The 14,281-nt window shown below is 35.1% G+C and overlaps 1 protein-coding gene across 6 annotated transcripts in view; it reads right to left on the bottom strand.

Annotated features, from left to right (window-relative positions):
- LOC110466145 (signal-induced proliferation-associated 1-like protein 2) overlaps window positions 1–14,281 on the bottom strand; it is a 73,140-nt gene that overhangs the window by 45,163 nt on the left and 13,696 nt on the right. For 4 of the 6 annotated variants that reach the window (XM_021522481.1, XM_021522487.1, XM_021522485.1 and 1 more), the window contains exon 2: window positions 7,995–8,126. The exons of 1 other annotated variant lie outside the window; for it this stretch is intronic. The gene's annotated coding sequence lies outside the window, so the exon portion shown is untranslated. Of the gene's footprint in view, window positions 1–7,994; window positions 8,127–8,292; window positions 8,475–14,281 lie in introns of those variants that run through there. One more of the 6 variants, XM_021522483.1, reaches the window with a different exon arrangement.

Below are 14,281 nucleotides of genomic sequence, written 5' to 3'. Positions count from 1 at the left end.
TCAATATAGCCTCCAACTCAAATACAACATCTCAATATAGCCTCCAACTCAAATACAACATCTCAATATAGCCTCCAACTCAAATACAACATCTCAATATAGCCTCCAACTCAAATACAACAAGTATAGTCTTCAATATAATAACCACAATGTAGCTTCAAACTCAAAATATATCATTCAAAATAGAATCACAATTAAGTCTCCAAATTTCATACATTGTGGTACTTTTTTAAGAAACCTATTACAGTTGGATCAATATGTCCATAAACCACTATGTACCTTTCACTTTCCATACTACAATAAATTACATATGCGTTTGATCATCTAGGGACATTGTGACAATCTATGATCTATTTCCGTGTGCAGAATAAAGGTACTTTAAGTAGGCATTTATATGTTAGAACCGGGTCCGGGGGTCATGAATGTATCCAATTATAACACAGACATGTCAGATCTGTCGGTACTGTTAATTGAAAGGAAGTTCAATATTTATACAAACAATTGACACTGCAAAGATAGCATCTATATTATCTGAAATAAACAGACTGAAATTGAAAGATAAACAACAAATACATATATATATATATATACATACACCCAGAATTTGTATAAACGAATTAATGTTAGGAAACTATCTATTTGAATGTTGAAATAAGTCTGATGTCCTCTGGATTTATTCAGAACTGTTTAAAATGTGTTAAGTAATTACCATGTACACTACAGTAGTAATTTTCAGTTCAGTCATTTGGTATGATTACCCCATGCTGTGCTCACATAACGACTGTCATTACAACCAAGGACAGAATCGGCTTTTCATATTTAATACAAGTGTGCTAGTTGATGTACATTGTACTTACTGCTAGGGGTCACCTGTTGAAAATTCTTTCTCAAACAACTACACGATAAAATTCCATTGATAAGATCCTAGTGTATTGCAGTTTAGGAATATTTTTCATTATTCACATCATGTCTTTTTGCTCATCGACGAATAGTCATAATAAAATCCCTGGTGGCTTGATTTTGACAAATGTTTACAGTTGGGATATTTATGTTCACACAATCATCAAGTCAGTTCAGTGTTCACAACAAATGCCAAATGCACAAATTTGTTCACTAGCATTTAAAATATGTACCAATATTCAATATATTTATATATATTTCTGCTATATAACCTACCATATATACCTATATAACATTATCCTGTATCAAATGAAAATATATTATCCTTGTTTTAAAGTGTCAAACTCACATAACTTTTCTCTATAAATAAGTGAATGTTAGATTTCTGAAGTCCTCCATGTTCAAAAGCACATAAAAGGAAAATTGGAAAGAAAATTTATTCTGAAGAAGGAGAGATATTAAATTCAGACTTTTTTTCCTCAATTTAAGAGTTGTGATTTTTTTCATCAACTTGGTCGGAAAAGTGTCAAAATATAAATAAAAATAAATTTTCGACAACTAATGTAAAAGTAGAATGGGGTTCCTGGAATATTTTTTCTTCTCATCAAAATCACTATATTTTCTGATATCCGACGATATAAATTGAAATTATTAGAAATGCTGCATTATAATAATTTTACAAATGATATTTTTAGACAAAATTTTCCACATGCTGACATCTCCCTAATAACTATTTCATACCAACCCGGTTCAATCCTCATTAAGATTCATTACCACAAATACGTAGCTTGAGGCCTCCAATGAACATACCGTACTTGTGATGAGCAATAATATTTGCCAATTTCAAATGAATTACGATGAATGCGGCAGCTGATCCCGATCACACAAGTACTCCCCTAAGAATCATCCTTATCAGGGAGTTCCTTTCAATATTTCATGAATCATAATTCGGGTAACATTTCCTTCATTTGGAAATTTCATATTTTTTCACATGTGTTGATTGCCCCGCCCCCTTTCACTAATTTACAAATGTATTTGACTGTGTTTATGGGTTTAAAACATCTGTAGGGCAAACATCAAAGGCCTGCTTCCCTGACCTCCGTATATCAACGCATAATGTTTTACTTGTGTGTAGCGCTGGAAGGCAGTTACACATTTTATGGGCATAGAGATAATTCTTAATGGCAAAATAAATTAAAAGTTTATTTGATTAAATAACCTGTTTATACATAAGCACAGGTATTGGTTATAAACCTGTATGTTTCAATGTGAACAAATACGTATAAAAAAGAAACCTGTTAGGATGAAGGAATATTTTGCTCATTGATTGGTTTTCCTTTAACTCATTCACCCCTGATATTTCATAATGAACTATTCCAACCTTTGCATTGGAAGAGTTCAAATGTGTCTTCAGGGGTGAATGGGTTAAGACATTTTCCAAGCCCATACTGCACATAAAAACAGAGATTATCTGCATTAGTGTCTGCAGTTATTATAACTTTTAAAAACGTTACATATCAATGACCAGCTGGTACAGGTTATTAGTAAATATATATGGTAATTAATAATTACACAAATGCACATGATCACATGCAGATGCAAGATATTTGAAATATTTCAAAGTCATTACGTGTCCGTAAATAGATTGATGATTTGAATTTAAAATGTCGGTAAATAGATTGACGATTTGAATTTAAAATGAAATCAGAGACAAATCAAAAACCTGCAATCAAAATTCTTAAGATTCAATGAATCGACAATTTAAATTTCAGCATGTCTAGTCGTGTCCCTGATGAGCCCAATATTTAATGACTTTTTACAAATACCTAAATATAGACTGAAAAGATCCATCACTCTGACCTAGAAATCTGGTAAGCCGGTAACTAGATATGGTGTTTAGCTGACAATAATAAGCTGTAGCTTTGGAATAAATGTATACCGGTCTTTGTGTTGAAGCTTATAACACAGGTAAAGAGGTACAGATTTAGTCTGGTACACACTTTGGCCAGGGCACAATCTAAGATACCTACCAGCATATATACATAAAATCTGTCGATAAACATCTGGGAGGATTGTGCCCGATTTGATAGATTTCTAGATCTGAAGGTGGGTGACTGACTTTCAAGAGCCAGTCTGAAGGTTAATTAGAATACATCTATCTCCTTTTGTGTACATAGTGTTATAAATATGGTTACAGGTTACGGTAGAATATAATGATGTGTAACAAACTATTATTATTGTCAACTACCCTTAATTGTGATGGATAAAAGGGCTATCAACAGAGAGCACGAGACACAGAACTCCTGAAAACTGACCCAAAATTAAGTCACATTAATTAGGATCATGAACCACAAACTTCACCTACGATTCATGTCCAGTCGGATAGTTTGTACAAAGCGTGTATTATGTATGTATTATGCTTGTACTGACAATCATACATATGGGTTTCTTCTTGGCCAAAGGCAACAGGCACTGCTCTAAGCATAGCTAAGTATGTTCACATCAGCTCCGTTATCATCTTCACTATTCCTGCACCTCAGACATTTCCAATTTTATTCGCATCTGTGACCCCATTCAGTATCAATCAGCAGCCATTCGTAAATACAGGAATACACTGGACAAAGGCCTGCCATTTTGAAAATCATCCCCTCTACCCCTCCAAGCTCACAGGCTTTCCATGCTTAAACAGACAACACTCTAAAAGTGTTGGTGGAAAGAATAACAGCACCAATATTAATGTTGTTAGAAGAAAATAGAGAGGTAGGATAAACAGTTTTGGGATGATTGTGACCAAGGCTTGCTAGGCCTGCAATATTTCTTGTAGGTCGTAAATTTGATTGTGACCGGGATGATTGTGACCAAGGCTTGCTAGCTAGGCCTGCAATATTTCTTGTAGGTCGTAAATTTCTTCAACACCAAAATTGACCCAGGTACAGCATACCTGATCTGCGTACACCTGGACTGGTGAAGTAATCATAATTATTGGATGTCATGAGTTCTAATCTAAGCAAGGAAGATCCGTCATGCACTGCATTATCAATCATTGATAAAATGTCAAATTTACAGCGATGTTGATGCATATATATATGGATCTATACTAAAGCTGAATTCTTGTTCGCTGTACACGATCTTGGTATACAAGTTTTATATTGACAGTTGATATATTTTTCCGGAGATATCTGTTTTAGTAGGTCAATTGGTCAATTGACATCATCAAAGTACTGGATCACCTGTCAATGTGACTGATTACCATACCGACTGTCATCACTAGTATTTATCTGGTACTAGCCTTGGGGTGTCTCACATAATCCAACTCTACTTCTGGTTAAGAGAACATGTTGAAATTCCTAACAAATAATTAATTAATGATTGATTTTTCCAAATTCCTTGGTTCAATGGAACCAATGCAAAATATAAAGTAGAAGTTCAAAAGATGGTGATTGTTGTAAAATGCAAATGAGGAGGTGGGTTATTATTCAATAACGACTTTTTCCTGAAGTCAAATTATTCAGCCATAACTCTGATAACTACTGCTGTATTTTCTACTCTGATGACTATATGTTCCAACTCAATACCTAAGGCATAACAATAGTTCCATCCTCGTATGGCCGTCAACATATATTTTTTGAAAATTTCAGAGCTAGATGCAAATAATTTTCCCCTCCAACACATTTGAAACTAATTCATAATCAGCATTTTTTTATATGATATGCATTAATAATTGTATAGTAAGCTACACAATGCAAGCTATTCCTTTCGTCTTAGCAATAAAGGAAAACAGATCTATAATAAGCAATCTAAAATTCATTGTTGTTTGTACACTGTTTGTGCAATCAGACACAGGAGAGTTCTAAAACCAGTACTAATACTACACAAAAACACCTGTAGTAACAGGAGAGTTCTTAAAGCAGTACCAATACTACACAAAAACACCCGTAGGAACAGGAGAGTTCTAAAACCAGTACCAATACTACACAAAAACACCCTTAGCGACAGGAGAGTTCTTAAAGCAGTACCAATACTACACAAAAACACTAATAGGAACAGGAGAGTTCTTAAAGCAGTACCATTATTACACATAAACACTAGTAGGAGTATAGGGAAAGACTGGTTTTATCATCAATATCTCATACCTTCTAAAATGTATTCAGCATCCTTACAAACCAGAGATATACACACTGAATGTATGTACCATCTCAGGAGGATTTCTATAACATAACACAAACTATCTGGGATTCTGGCCAAAACATTTCTTGCACTGGTCTCACACTTGGGGACGGTTTAAACTCAAAACAGATCTTTGATTCAAGGCTTACTCCAGTTCAGACTTGCAGAATTTCAAATATCTAACAGATTCGTATCGCTTTGTAAGGATCATCAGCAAAGTTTATAGAAAGTGTTTTAATTCTAAACATCTTTAAGATGGGTATGGATTCCATTGAATCAGCATGAAAGTTTACATCAAGAGTGCTAGTGTCTTAATTGCTTTAAAATTCATCTTGAATATGATAACAAAATTTGAACTTTGGGATTGGTACAAACTTTCATTTAAAAACAATTGTACAAGATGGTCAGTGCTCCCTTCAAGACAGAAAGGTGATATACCTGCAGGCAGAAGTCAGTACACTCGTAGTACTAATGTAACAAGAGAGAAAAATGCACGGCCGGACCGGGATTCAAACCCGGGACCTTCCAAAATCAAGATTGACGCTCTACCAATTGAGCTTCCTGGTCGCCAACGATCGACCCAATCCAGGTCCGCTATACGGGACCTTCCAAAATCAAGATCGACACTCTACCAATTGAGCTACATGGTCGCCGACAATCGACCTCATACAGTTCCGCTATACTAATTGTATTACAGAACACAGAATTTACATATAGAAATGTACATCACTGTTGTTCATGGAATGACAAAAGATGTGTAAATTCTATACATACACTAACTGTAACAGTATAAACAAATACCATTCATTGATGTGTATGTAATCAGTTGATAAATTATACCTCATCTTTATAACAGCGTGTCTGATTGGATGATACTGGTCACATGATAAAACATCCTGTCACCGTCATACACTCAAGTTTTCCCAATCAAACAGGGGTATATCCTGTATTCGGAGCCTCTCTAGAACAAGAATTCCATAGGAGTGGATGTGTTGCCTGCTCAGCACTTATAGTAAGAAAAGTGTTTTGCACATAAACTTCTGAAATGCGAACCTATCCCAGCTATATTGGTATGATTACAACAATGGCGCGGCAACCTCATCATTTCTACCATAGTGTTATTTTTTCTGATTTATTTGTTTATTTTTGAAGCATAATGAAATATTTATTGCTGTTACTGTAGGGTAACACAATTCCTCCTTTCTCTGAGGTTTGTCATGTTTCTACGCTACATCGCAGTAATTACTTTTAAAATTATATAGACACCAGAATAATCATTCTAAAATAGGAATCCTGATTTCTATGAACACTATATTCCTGTTGTCAGTTACCTGTTTTATTATATAACACTTCTTCCCATCCCTGACTTCACCAGACACCTATCACAAACAACATCTCAAAGATTCCCTAAATACCAATAAATATCAGTGAAGGAGACATCCTTGTCTCAACGCTCCACATTCCAAGCATGTTTTTCCACTATGTTTTCACACATTTGTTATTATTTTCTAAATTCCTCATCTGACAAATATGTTTAAAAACATTTTTTTTTTTTTTCAAAATTCGTTCAGGACAGGCTGCGATAGATGATAACACAGACTATAAACATTTGTTTTTACAGTAGAAAGTTTGAGGGAGCTTTGACAGATGTGTTTCAATATAGATATGCCCTATACTATATGTAGTGTTGTGTAGGTATCGATTAAAGTTTCCTATAGATCGGGGTGACGGACATACATGTTCAGTATATTCGTATTCCTGTACGATTCTCCCTGCATATGTACAGCACATGTCAAACAGTTTATCAAAACTCCCTGGTATTTTAACCCACATTCAGTTGTGTAAGCCCCAGAAAACAGTGAGTGATAGAGGTCCCCTGAATTAGGGAGAGACACGTGTATCAAATGCTTTTGTTTTTGTCATATATGCGAAGTAGGTAAAGTTGCCTCGGTTTGGTCGATTTAAAAACTGAATGGCAGATCTTTAACGTGACCTACAGCGCCTCCGCTAGCACCCACTGTAACACATTTACATCTCTTTCAGCATTCTTGTCATGTTTCAACCACAGAAATGCAATACGACCCCAACTCTGTTCAACTTTACAGTTCACCGACTCTAAGAACAACATACCCTCGACTACAATGAATTGTATATCATCTAGTATCCCTGCATTTAAAATACACACACACAAACTTAATTCCTCTCAAATATTGATTTCTTCATAAGTGTACAAAAACTTACTTCATTCAGAAATTTTCAATTTATACCTAGTTTTCAAAATAACTTAACTATACATGTGTGAATTTGAAAGAGAAACTGATTGTCCCTATTTTTTAAAATCTGGCTTACATTATGAATTCTTTAAAGCACCAATTTACAATAAAGCCAAGTAATTTTAACCATTTTAACTTACACAAGCAAGAACTGGATAGAGGAAGTAAGAAATTAGCAGCAGAAGTTAAATACGGAAATGATTCTCAATGGGCCGTGCATCAAAGAGACTGACTGTGGTCACACTCCAGCGACCACCCTATACTAAATAACTGGCCTATTTCTGCCTTCCCTATTTAGAACACAGAACGTACCTGATAGTCCCCAACCAACCTTGAATGAAAACAATTTGGGCCTGACTCACCTGTATGAAATGAAAGTAGTGAGAGGGCTAATTCAGAATCGATGTGCTGCTCATTCTGAATTTCTGACCAGATAGGGCCCTCGATACACCTGGGGGTACAGCGACGTAATTTCATGCTCTATATGTCCCTTGTAACCGCCATCCTCGGATAATAGTTATCAGACTAAATCTAAAACCCATTCATCTCGGCTCTACTTCTCTTGTACATGTATTGACAAACTGATGTTGTAACTCTACCTCAGAAAAATGAAGCTATATTATACGGCATTTTTGATTGCTCAGCTAAACTCACCTCTTGGTCTGTGTATGCCCAGTTTAATCTATGTGGCCGACTCCTTCAACGTGACCCCATCAACACAATGTCAGCTAGTATTATATTATCATCTCACACAGGCCGGCATCTGTGAACAATTTTTTCCATGACCTGCCAATGAAAAAGTAAGCACGAGTCAATTGTGAGGGGATTTGATACTCGCATAGGAAGATTCTCCGATCTCCATTGTCCTCGTGTGGAACAATGATGCTAACAATATAAACGTGCAGATGCACTCTGTATACAAACTCAAGGTAGGCAATCCAACTGTACTTACAGCCTCAAAACACATTTAATATGTCCCAATCCATCAAGAATTTTGATACTGGAACAGCGGAAGACTGCATGTAATTTACGCTAAACAATCCCAGATTCCTGGGCCATACAATGGCAGATGCCCCTCGACTTGTATAGACAGATATTGTGTTGCACGGTTTAAAAGCCATCCACACCTTTCACATATTGGGTTTCATGTTCCTGTGTTTGCTACATGTAATATTAGCATGCATACCAAGTGAGGTGGAAACCTATCTCCTGATGTTTCTATAAGCTGGTGCAGGTACACACACACATGTACCTGTCCTGTGCCCAACTTATACATCACATACATCACACTGTCCTTTGTTAGCTTCAGGGGGACAGGTCTGGAGGGAGGTACCAACCCCCAACCCCCTTTATACCCCCTTTTGTTTCTATAAGCTGTTTAATTACTTTGTACACACACATTCAGTGTACCTGTCCTGTGCCAACTTATACATCACATATAGACATCACACTGTCCTGNCCCCGACCCCTCTACTGCCTATTGGATGAAGTATATGGTTGGGTATGTTGCTGCCACAAGTGTTCACCTGGAGCCATTCATTTGTCTCATATAATGTCACAACTCAAAAAGTCAAAACCTATATTAAAATTTTGATATCAATTAACCCATAACCATTTACTTCTGATTTTCTCTCCAGTTTACGCTGTTTGGCCCGGAGTGTTGTTTTATTGAACGCCTTGAGTCGGCCCACCTGTTCAGTGTTATCTTATATTACCCATTATCAATAATCATCCAACATGCACACCCCACCAGCGCTCTCCACCAGGCCTAATCTGCTCTATGAGAAGCAGGATTCTGTGTAGTTATATGTTATATATGGGGTACATTTACAACCAATACAGATATCTTAAACAGGCTTAAAGATATCGGAGAAAGCAATGATTATGTGGGGAAGGTGTGATCACAACTCGTTATATTTCCAGTGTTATAGGTATTGATTTCTTTTGTCCAAGTTCTGATAATCAAGTGACAAATCCCTAATTGTCCTGCCATGTACAACTAAAACACTTATATATTGCCACAGAATTCAGAATTTCAAGTTTAGAATTATTTATGGTAAAATGTGTAAGATGAACAGACACCTCTATATTTAAAAGTAAAACTTTGTATATATCTGATTTTATTTTACTAACACGTATCTAACTAAATAGTAAATACAGTAATTAATGGCAACATGAACATTAACAAAAAAAACTCATCAGAAAATACAATACCTTATAAGGCAGATTATATACATTACTGATTATATCATTACAGGTCCTAACTCCTCTACTCTAGTGACGTCAAGACTTCAATACAATCTCTGGACTTTTATTATCTACATGCAAGATGATTTTTTTTTGTAGTACATGTACTTAGATTTTCTCTTCAGGACACGTTTGAATTTATATTATTGCTCGAATATAGTTCTCTTACCTTATATAAGGGATGTTTGTAAAAGAAATGCTTTTCTGTTTCAATAACCTTGCATAGTTCCTCCTTCAATTAACCTTACATATATAGCACATACTAGAATAAGACATTCCAGGTTATAATACACCCTCACCCGACCCTCCCTGACGTAAAACATGTTGTACACAAAGCCAGCTAGCTAGTAAACCACAGTCATGTCCCGTGTCACTCAATCGACTCCATCTCCTGGGGAATGGTTACTACCACAATGGTACATAGGTCATTGGCCCTCACTACCAGTGTTTCCTGTCAGGAGATGACATCACATCGACACATACACAATTACAGGTGAAATACCTTACGCTTGGGTATAAGGATATTACCTGTCCCTGTAATATTCTGTAGAATGATGCTAAAAATAGAACCATCTTTTTTTAATCTTGACAACAATCTCTGTTCAACAGCATCTTTGAATTTTTTGATATAAAGAAAGATCTACAGAAGCTATATCTTATTGAAGATTTCCAAATGTTTGAAAATCAAATGACAAAAAAATATTTAATAACATTTTCCATTCTATTTTAGTACTCAGTTGTTATAAACCTAAACAGGTATTATTTGATCCTTGACACAATATTTCAAATTCCTGAATTTTGGAGGGTCAAAACACATGTCAAAAAGACATATCTTTTCAATTTAAAGAGTCCATGAAGGTCATTTTTCGAGAGTAAAAAAGATACTGACAAGGGTCTACTGAACACCCTGGCAAATATCCACCAGTGCCTTACATTATGGCCCAGGTACATATAATACATACATCATGTTGGTGTAAATATAGGTTGAGATGTAAGGCTGAGACAACCATGGTCCTATAACTGTGCTTGTATGTCACTGGTCAACGTTTAAGAAAACATACATAATGAACTAGACATTGATTTCTGACAAGACAATTATATTGATCAATGGGCATTTCTTTTGGCATACCATCTCCAAACAATCAATGAGGCTAATATTTCATTGATAACTTCAAACTATTGCTCTGATGTACAAACTGGAGGCAAAACATCATTATTACGAATTTGGATGTTTGGAATATGCCTCAATTATCTCAAAGTCAATGCTTTATCCCAGGAATTAAAGAAAAACACAATAAATAAGTGTTATTTTCGATGTCAGTTAAAGGTTGTGCGTGATGTTAGGTTTATTATATGCCTACTATAATTTTTTGTATGCATATTGTTACATTTCCAGCAAAATATTATCAAATATAAATGTTTAATTTGATTCCGGAAACATGACCCGAAAAAATATAACCGACTTTGAACGATAATTATCGACAAAAAAAACCATAGCGTACAATGATGCTAAAATAGTTAAAACACGTTTTTTTTTTCAATTCATCAACTATAAAGATTATATGATGACAGCTGAGTTTCAGCCACGACTAATAGGGTAATACATTTTTCTTTCCAACATATTGAACCTATATTGCATGGCCATGCAGAAAGATTTGCCATGTATGTAATAAAAAACAATGAGCTTTGATTACGATGTAACCAGAGATTGAGGCAGACGGTTTATATCTATATATGGGTTGAGATATCAATCGGACATGACTATAGTCTGCCTTTCCAACAGAGGTCAGCTGTTGTTTTACAGATTGTTATCTTTAACTTTTACAACATCACAGACAGAGGAACCTCTCCTTAGTAATGCTGTAAGTAAATTAAAGGCACAGTAGGGTACATGTCCATGTTACCCTTCATCTTGTATAGCGTAAAGCAAATATTTGAATAAAGACAAACACACAAACAAATGTGCCCTTGATAATTTATGAAATTATGAAAACAATCTTGGAAAATTTTCCTTTCAACAAGACCTAGCGCTTCTCCTTTCTTGGAGGAGACCAAAAGAAAAACAGCAGAAATTCAGCAGAAATTCAGCAAAAAAAATTCAAACTTATATAAAGACAAAGCCTGCACATACCAGTATACACATGCACCTGACTATCCAAATATTGGATATAGATTTGACAAAACATGCATATGCCAGTATATATAGAGAATGGACAAAACTGACACAATTTCATTTATAAATACACGAGAATATTTTTTTATAAAGGCGTACAGGAAATACAAGCAATTCTGTCTATCCCGTCAACATCTCAAAATCATCGATAAATGTACCAGTCAATGATACAAAGTCAGAATTGAATTCGGGAATCATGATCACGAGATGTTTCAATTTTGAACTTCAATAGCATTGATATATCTGTCAATCAAAACAGTTTTATCATTAACGTAAATTAGCAAAACACCAGAAATTCCTTCTCAACAAATTCTAACATATCTAGTTAGTCACAGATACCTAACACAATCAGCTACGCTTCATATACTTCCCCTGCTGTCACCAGGAAATCTGACATAAACCGCAAAACTAAATAGGGCTTTAGAATTCAAAGAGCGGGATGTTAAGGTACAGCTTGTATTTGGAATTACAAGGTGAGAATCATTAAAAGTGATTTAAATTGTGCCCTTGTGGTGGTCATGTTCTATCTTCAGGGCGTCTTAATCTTCAATAAAGCAATGTGTGAGTACGTGGTTTTCAATAAAGAAGAGTTCAACCAACCTGTAAACAAATTTCTTGTTCAGACATGTGCTTCTTTTTATTTAATATCTGTTCATTTATACAGATTTAATGCCAAAAGTTCACGCATTAGTTCACAAAAAAAAATATTTTAAATCCTATCCCGTCTCTTCAAGGTTCTCTAGATCGACATGTATGGCGATATATCATGTACCATTTACATGTACAGATATTTCACCTTTGTAGCTACTATCATTAGTTTCCAGTTCTCTTTGTCTATTGTTTTCGGTAGAGTGTTTTCCATTGTTCCTATGTCATCCATTGAAACCCATCATTTAGTTCCCGAGTCACATTCCTTTCATGAACATGACAAATTACCAAAATATCATATCAAAGCTGGAATTTTTGTGCTGGAAGTTGCTTTAAAGATAATTGAACTGTGTCTGAATAATTTATAAACTGATGATATATGCCATTTTCTGTTCATCTGCTTGTGTTGGAAAACAGGCAAAATATTGATTTCTTCATAACTTTATCCGCACAAGGATCAAAACAGTGTATAAGCCCCGGCTTTGTACCCGTCCTCCTTTACAATGTGTGTATATATCCAATTTCGGTCATCCAGTGCATGAATGTATGATCCCTTCTGGCCAAATGTGTTGACCTATGACCTTTTTTCCCATCAAGGATGTACATATGGTAGATGAAGTACAGGGTTTTATTTTAGAGTTTTAAAACTTCAACATCATCCTGGGCTCAATAAGCCACCTATTTAAGTTTCAATGGCGACAGGAAATACTCATTAGCAACCAATAGCGGCGTCATAAGTAACCTTACATTTAAGAATTACGTACTTGTTAAATGTGTATGTATTAACGGTGGAATTTTTAACAAAGAAGAGATAACTTAAGGATAATTATAAAAAATATTTTCAATTCCTTATATATGTTGGTTAGATATAATTCAATTAACCTAAAATTGAGCATTTTCAACCAGTGAATTGGCGAAACTATTTCTTTTTTCTTAGATCTGATGAACAGCTCAACAGTTGCCATTTAAAGTGTTATTTCCCCCCCCTCCCCAAGGGTGTGTATACTGAATAAAAGTATTTATGTTTTAAATTCTGAGCACGCCCAATCTTCCCCATGGAAATTCAATAAGTCCAATTCCGCAAACTTAATGTGAATTAATGTGAACAGTGAGATATGTATATGCATAACTTATCCAAGACAAGTAACAACAATCATGGAGTTATTTTGAAGTGGTGCACATGCATAAACTATTGGCATGTAATACATGTCTATTGCCCAATGATACACGATTATGAAGTGATAAAAGGTGCCATCGCACTGCCGACGCTGTACCATCTCAAGTAATACATAAATAGGAAAAAACACATTTTAAAGTTAATTTGGTGAACATCTATTTCCTTACAATGTATTTATGGACAACGCATAGTGCTTAGATAATAGACTATATTTTTCCATCACTTACTGTACATGCATGCAGAGATCACACACTTGATACTTACTTCATGCGAACAGATTTCTGACAGGAAGTTTAAATGAAAACACATTTTTTTTTATTATATAACCATGATAATCTATTGTTTCGCCATATGCAAATATCCCATCATCTGCAGTTAAGGAAACCAGTAGAGGAAGCACAGTGAACAGTCATGATCAACGGAACATGTCATCCGGATTTCCTTGCTTACATGTACATGTATACATGTATATACAAATACAAATACAGGGTGTGTTATATATATCAAACAAGGAAAACAATACAGTAGATCAAATGAGATACAGTATAATCATCCCTGAATTAACGTTAAAACCAAACTCACATTACCGTAATTAGTACAACTTTAACTCAGATCATATGGTTAAAGTAAATAATTTCCAAACCGTCTGCAAATTTGCAAAACGCATAGTTTTTATTTATTTGTGACTATATATAA

The sequence above is a fragment of the Mizuhopecten yessoensis genome, unplaced genomic scaffold (genome assembly GCF_002113885.1).
Source record: "Mizuhopecten yessoensis strain PY_sf001 unplaced genomic scaffold, ASM211388v2 scaffold11119, whole genome shotgun sequence".
NCBI lineage: Eukaryota > Metazoa > Mollusca > Bivalvia > Pectinida > Pectinidae > Mizuhopecten > Mizuhopecten yessoensis.
Note: the sequence above shows the minus strand (reverse complement) of the source record. Positions and strands in the feature narration are given on the sequence as shown.